The sequence below is a fragment of the Phalacrocorax carbo genome, chromosome Z, assembly GCF_963921805.1.
Source record: "Phalacrocorax carbo chromosome Z, bPhaCar2.1, whole genome shotgun sequence".
In the NCBI taxonomy this organism is placed as follows: Eukaryota; Metazoa; Chordata; class Aves; order Suliformes; family Phalacrocoracidae; genus Phalacrocorax; species Phalacrocorax carbo.
In genome coordinates this window covers 5,858,856-5,864,855 of record NC_087548.1, presented here as the reverse complement: position 1 = coordinate 5,864,855, position 6,000 = coordinate 5,858,856, and the positions used below count along the sequence as shown (strand labels likewise).

General features: G+C 50.1%; 1 protein-coding gene across 2 annotated transcripts in view; it reads left to right on the top strand.

Annotated features, from left to right (window-relative positions):
* Positions 1-1,581: 1,581 nt before the first annotated feature.
* Positions 1,582-6,000, top strand: part of ARK2N (arkadia (RNF111) N-terminal like PKA signaling regulator 2N) — a 43,413-nt gene continuing 38,994 nt past the window's right edge. For both annotated transcript variants that reach the window (XM_064437721.1, XM_064437723.1), the window contains exon 1: positions 1,582-1,715. The gene's annotated coding sequence lies outside the window, so the exon portion shown is untranslated. The remainder of the gene's footprint in view (positions 1,716-6,000) is intronic.

The following is a 6,000-nucleotide window of genomic DNA, read 5'->3' as shown; positions in this document are numbered from 1 at the left end:
TTTAGAAGAGAATAATGAAATCCTGAATATGTAGCTCTACTTCTACCTGAATCTCTCTCTCATTCTTATTTCTCCTCAATGTGATAAACACTCCTGATGTACTATGTGAAGTCTTTGTTTCCCAGGACCGTGTACGTGGTTTGGGTGGTGGAGGGGGTAAATGAAACGCATGTTTCTATATAAACTCTTCAGCGGATTCTGTGCCACAAGTAGTGGCTGTGGAGGAGCGGGATCCTCCAAGGGTGCCTCTGCTGCACGTTTAACGCTTGGATCTCCTAGGTGTTTGTAGGCCCTAATCAGGATTTAGGGACTATACTGAAGTGGTTGCTGCCACCTGTTGCCAAGTTGCAGAGCGCTACCGACAATGTGTTGTGCAGTTGCGCAGCATATATGCCCCAGGGCTGCAAAGTTAAATACTCTGATTAAGAAACATCAGAACGATGTTGTAATGTCGTACTAATTGCATGCCACGCTTCCCCCGCCCAGGGATCTCTGATCCCAGGGAGTGCAGAGGCAGGATCGCCAGGGTCAGTGTTGGCAGGAGCAGCAGTGCTGGCTGAGAGACTGGCAGGAGGCCTTTGCAGTGCTGGGCTCCTGCTGCCTTCGCCTCTCCGGAGCTCAGCCCTCCTCCTCACCCGGCCCCTGAACCGGGGGAAGGTGTTTCTTTCTTTATATCTCCTGCTTCTCTTCTGCTTCCCCCTCTGCCTGTCAGCTAGTTCCAACTGCTGTGTTCGGTTTAATAGTAGAACCATTTGGGTGGGAAGGCAGCCTTGAAGGCCACCCAGTCCAACCCCCTGCAGTGAGCAGGGACACCTTCAACTCGATCAGGTCGCTCAGCCCCGTCCAGCCTGGCCTTGAGCGTGTCCAGGGATGGGGCATCGACCACCTCTCGGGGCAACCTGGGCAGGGTTTCACCACCCTCACTGTAATGTTTTCCTTATATCCAGTCTAGATCTCCCCTGCTTTTTAGTTTAAAACCATCACCCCTTGTCCTGTCACAACAGGCCTGGCTAAAGAGGTCACCCCCATCCCTCCTACAGCCCCCCTTTAAGCACTGAAAGGCCACCATAAGGTCCCCCCGCAGCCTTCCCTTCCCCAGGCTGAACAACCCCAGCTCTCCCAGCCTCTCCTCACAGCAGAGGGGCTCCAGCCCTCGGGGCATTTTTGCAGCCCTAAAATTCGCAGGCTCCGCTGCGCTGCAGGGAGGCCAGAGGCAGCCGTGTCCCCTCAGCCCGCCGCGGGGCTCCCACAGCCGGCTGCCTCACCCTTCCCCTCCGGTGGGCGACCCACGGCTGCAGCGTGGGGCCCCGCCGGGCCCGGGGCTGCTCGGGGAGAGGGATTCCCCCCGCGGGTGTCAGGCCGCGAGTAACACAGCCAGCCCCTCCGTCCGTCCCTCCGCTGCCCTCGGGGCGCTGAGGGGGAGGCGGCGGCTCCGGGCGGCGCCGCGCTGAGCCGTGGGGTGGTGCTAGAGAGCGACGGCGGCCGCTCTACCCGGCGCTCGCCTGCTCCGGCGGCGGCGGCGGCGCAGGGAGGAAGTGACGCCGCGCAGGGGAGCCGCCGCGGCCTCCGGTGACATTTTATCTGGCGTCGGGGGCGGGGGGGAGGCGGCGGCAGCGGTGAAGGCCCGGCTGCTCCTGGCCGCTGCCGGCCACCCATGCACCAGCTGCTCTCCGCCGGTGGCGAGGCCAGTTCAGGAGCGGCTCTGTGTCCTGCAGGTGAGTGGCCGGGCCGCCGCAGCCGGGTGGCCACCGTTACCGTTACCCGGCTGGGCGCGGGCGGGAAGCGGTGGGCACCGGGTCCCCTCTTTCCCCCGGTGCTGGCCGTGCCCCGCAGCCGGCGGCAGGGCCCCGCAGCGCCCCGGCGGGCCCGCTCACCTCCCGGCCCCGGCGAGGCGGCCCTGCTCGCGGCCGGGGTCTGGGGAACGGGGGGGGTGCCCGGCCGAGGAGGGGTGACCGCTGGTGGGGCCCGGCGCTGCCCGCAGCGCGGGGGTCCAGCCCCGCCGCCCGCTCTTTTGTGTGTTCACGTCCTAACCTTGCCCGGGATGAGCGGGTGAGAGCCGCGCCGCGGCTCCGGGAGGCGACTTCGGGCCGCTTTGTGCTTCCCGGGACTTCGGTGCTGCGTCGCGGGGTCCCCTTCGCTGTTCCGAGAAACAGGCTAACCTTTGAAAACCGAGGCGTGTAACGGCTCCACTTCTACGCCTCTCTAGGCTTTTTTGCTTCTTTGTTTACCTCGGATGTTGTCGGAATATGTTTCGTGTGGAAAAAACCACCCCAAAGTTCAGGTGGTTCGGTGGGTACCGACCCCGAGTTCCCCTTGAGCGCCTAACGTCGCGTGGGTTGCAGATGTGGTTTTCGGCGACACAGCCATCCGAGGGAAATATAAAATTTATCTGTCTTACTTTTTCTTTTTAGAAAGGAAAAAGGTAGTCCGAGCGGGCTTGTAATATTTTAACTATTTCCCCAGTCCCAGTACTGTAACTTTGCCTTAAGGTTGTTGGACAACTACTTAGAAGACCACTTTTTGAAGGACTTGGTGGTTTGATATATTTTTTTTAATTTTACATTGTGTTGCTGGTAGGGAGAGCTTCCACCTTTCTTAAGTAGCTTCTAATTGTATTTGTCTTAGTTTGTTAATAGTGGAACTAGGCTACCTGTATTAGTTTGTGGGTACCTTTATGAATCCATAACTGCAATAACTTTGTTAAACAAGGTCTTGGTTGTAACTAGTTACATATTTTAAACTAGCACAAAGCACCTAACAGCATTTCAAAGGCTGAAAAAACTTGTGTGTAGAGGTGCTATGACGTACATGTAAATCCTGTTTGGTTTTGGCTGTTTTTTTCACTGGTGAGTAATTCCAGCTTTTAAAAATGAATGAGTAGTAAGTCTTTGAACCCTACAGCATCTTTTTAAAACTGTAAAATTTCCCTTCATTCCCCTCACTAAGTTTTTATTTGGTTTTAAGTCTTCTGTGGTAGTTGTCAAGCATCAGACCGAATAATAGTTTCACTTATAGGCAAGTGCTAGCCTATTTCCAGTGTTCAAGCTAAAATTTTAAGTACAAACATTAACAGCTGTCCCCTTAGAACAGACAAACAGTAAATCTAAAATGTTTTTCATAAAGTATCTTACGTTTCATAAGTCTATTAAAAACCTAATGTTTGACCTTGGGGTGGAAACTGGGTATGGTGCTCTGTGAGGTCTTCATCTTGTGGTTCCCCTGCCCTAGTTAACACCTGTAATTGCTGTTTCTGTGATATAAGAGCTGAAAGTCAGGCAGTCACAACAGTGCAGCTTCCCCCGTTGCCCTGCAGGAGGGAAACATTGCCTTTGTGGGGTGAATAGGTTGTAAAAAGCACTGAGGAGAACAGTAAGTTACTTGTCACGTGTTTGCTAAACCCAAACATTCCCCTCATACGTGTACGGTGCAGAAGCAGTGAGATGAAGTACGGAGAACTCAGCTGCCCAACAGCAATAATTTTTAATCATCGTTTTCAGAGTATTCCGCACATCTAGGGATCTTTAGGAGTCTGCTGGCAAAAGAAGCTCCAAAGGGGGTGGTTATGTGGCTACTAAAAGCTAATTAAGTACTGCTCTCCGTGGTTTTGGTATATCGGTAACACTGGTGTTTTGTCTAGGGGATTCGGAGGAGGGACGGCGGGAGTGACGGAAGGTGATACGTGAGTTTGGGCAGCTGGTATTTATGCTCAAGTATAAGGATAACAATTCTGACTCATTTTTAAACACTCAAATTTTTAATTATAATGTGTCGGCTATTTCTGTTTGCTCTTCAGCCTAATTGCTAGTTGGCATCATGAAGAGGTGTGATGAGAAATTCCTGAGACATCAGGAAGAGGAGAGGGCTGTGGTCTTACATGTTCTAAGTGTCTGATGTGTACAGTCTAGCTATCCATGTTTGTGCTTGATAAATGCACGAAGGCTGCCTGCCTGGTAGAAATCAAAGTGCACAAACAAGTTGGGAAACGAGTGGATACATCAAACTGGGTACTGCGGAGGGAGAGAAAAGGGAAGGAACCTGAAGCCTCCCACAAGGCGGTTGAGAACAGTCGGCTCGGAGTGGTCACAACACACACAAAGCAAGCACTGCTCCAGCTGATAAGAGAGAGGTAGGAAGGATGTTTGTGTGTGTTTGATAGATCAGTAGATCACACTGGCAGCAATGTCGAGGAGGTGGGGATTAATGAGGTAAGATAAGATTGGATGAACAAAGAGTAAATGTAGAGAATCATGAGGGGCTTTGAACACTGAGCATTAGAGAGATAAGTTGGTGAAACTTGATCAGAGCAATGAGAAATAATTGCCTTGGTTGTCCTGACCCCTCATCTCCTTCCTGTGTATTTACCTTTAAAACACAGGCTTCTTTGCCTTGCCTTGATTCTGTTCACTTTCTTTGCTATCTCTTGGTATATTATCCCATCAGCCTCTTGCTCCACCAAGGATGAGTGTGCCATCTACGACTCACCTCATCAACATCTCACTTAAACATCTGTCAATGAGATGGGAGTCGCTAGGTACCACACTGAAAGCGGCTGCAGAGCAAGCATTTGCAACTGTCTGCTTACCCGCTGATTGAAATGTCACCACTAGGTATCTTAAAGCTTTGGAAACTTTTCAAATGGGCAAATAGTTTCAAGCAACCCATATTTAATTTTCTATAATGTTTCAAACTTAGTGTGTTGATGGTACTTCTTGACAGAATTGGGTCTATGGTCAATCTCAGCTTCTGTGTTTTTATCCGCAGTTGACTAAATGACTTAGAAAACTGTAAACATTGACAGAAACTGAGCAGCAGATTTCATAACATCTTTACTACATCAGAGTGAAAGATTTAAATACCGTAGTTGTAAATGTACAACTTGCACCAGAGAACAAGCACTCTGGGAAAAAAAAGTACCAAAACTTGAAAACCTTTGCTGTCTTGAATGTTATTGGTAGCAATGGGTAACCGAAAACGAAGCAGCAGTGGGAGAGGGGGACAGGCATAGCGCTGGAAAGCGCTCTGGGATGAAGGTGTGTGGTGTGCTGCACGTTGCTGCACAGTTACAGCTCCGAGATAACCTGAGGCTTACGTGGCAAGGAAACCACTTTTGTCTTGGTTTGCCAGTACGTGAATCAAAGGTCAGCAGAGGACCGACACTAGTGCCTTCAACTTTAGCACTGTACCTCGGGAGTAGCTGAACTGTTATGACTGCGGAATCTGTGGCAGCAAATGTTATTGAAAGAAACTTAGTACAATTTTCGTCATTATCTGTGTTATCTTTCTGTTGTCTTTGTTCTAGGTTTTAAATGAGTAATGCAGTTCTCAGTCTGCGACTTGTTGTGTAGAATGTAGTGTCTACAAATGTGCAATTCTGAGCAAAAAGAAAACTGGGTGAAAGAGACACTAAATGAAAAAGTGCATACAGTGTAAATACTAGCCTCTGCAGTTGCTTTCTCTGACATCTCTGAGCTAGGCTGGAGTGACTGACACCTTCTCACTTAACTGAGTGTTACTGCTAAGGTTGTGGTTGCTGGTTCCCACTTTTTAGTGTTCCCGCTTCACATGTCTCATCAGCACGTATAGAGCCTGTACAGTATAGCAATTTCTTCACAGATATGGCTTACTTTCTGCAGCTGGGGCACACATCGATTACTCATTCGGGACTGAAAACGAGATGTGGCTCAGTCACTGAGGTGTTGCCTTTACAGCACTGCAGATGCATTATCGAATGCACAGGGAGGTCAAGTAACATGCCTGTGGTCATTTGGTGAGTCAGCTTTAGGTTGGGAATGATCCAGCCCAATATCCCCTTTTATTTAAGAACATATTTGGGGGTTTATATCCATTTGACCACGTAGTCATTCTTTTGAATGCACAGAAATTGATTCAAGCAGCAGAGTAGTGTACAGGCTTCAGCCGTATCGCTCCTTGTGATATCTGGTCACCAAGAAGACAGCTTAAAAGTGGTTAGGACTCAGCCTGACAGCTTTTTAATCATTA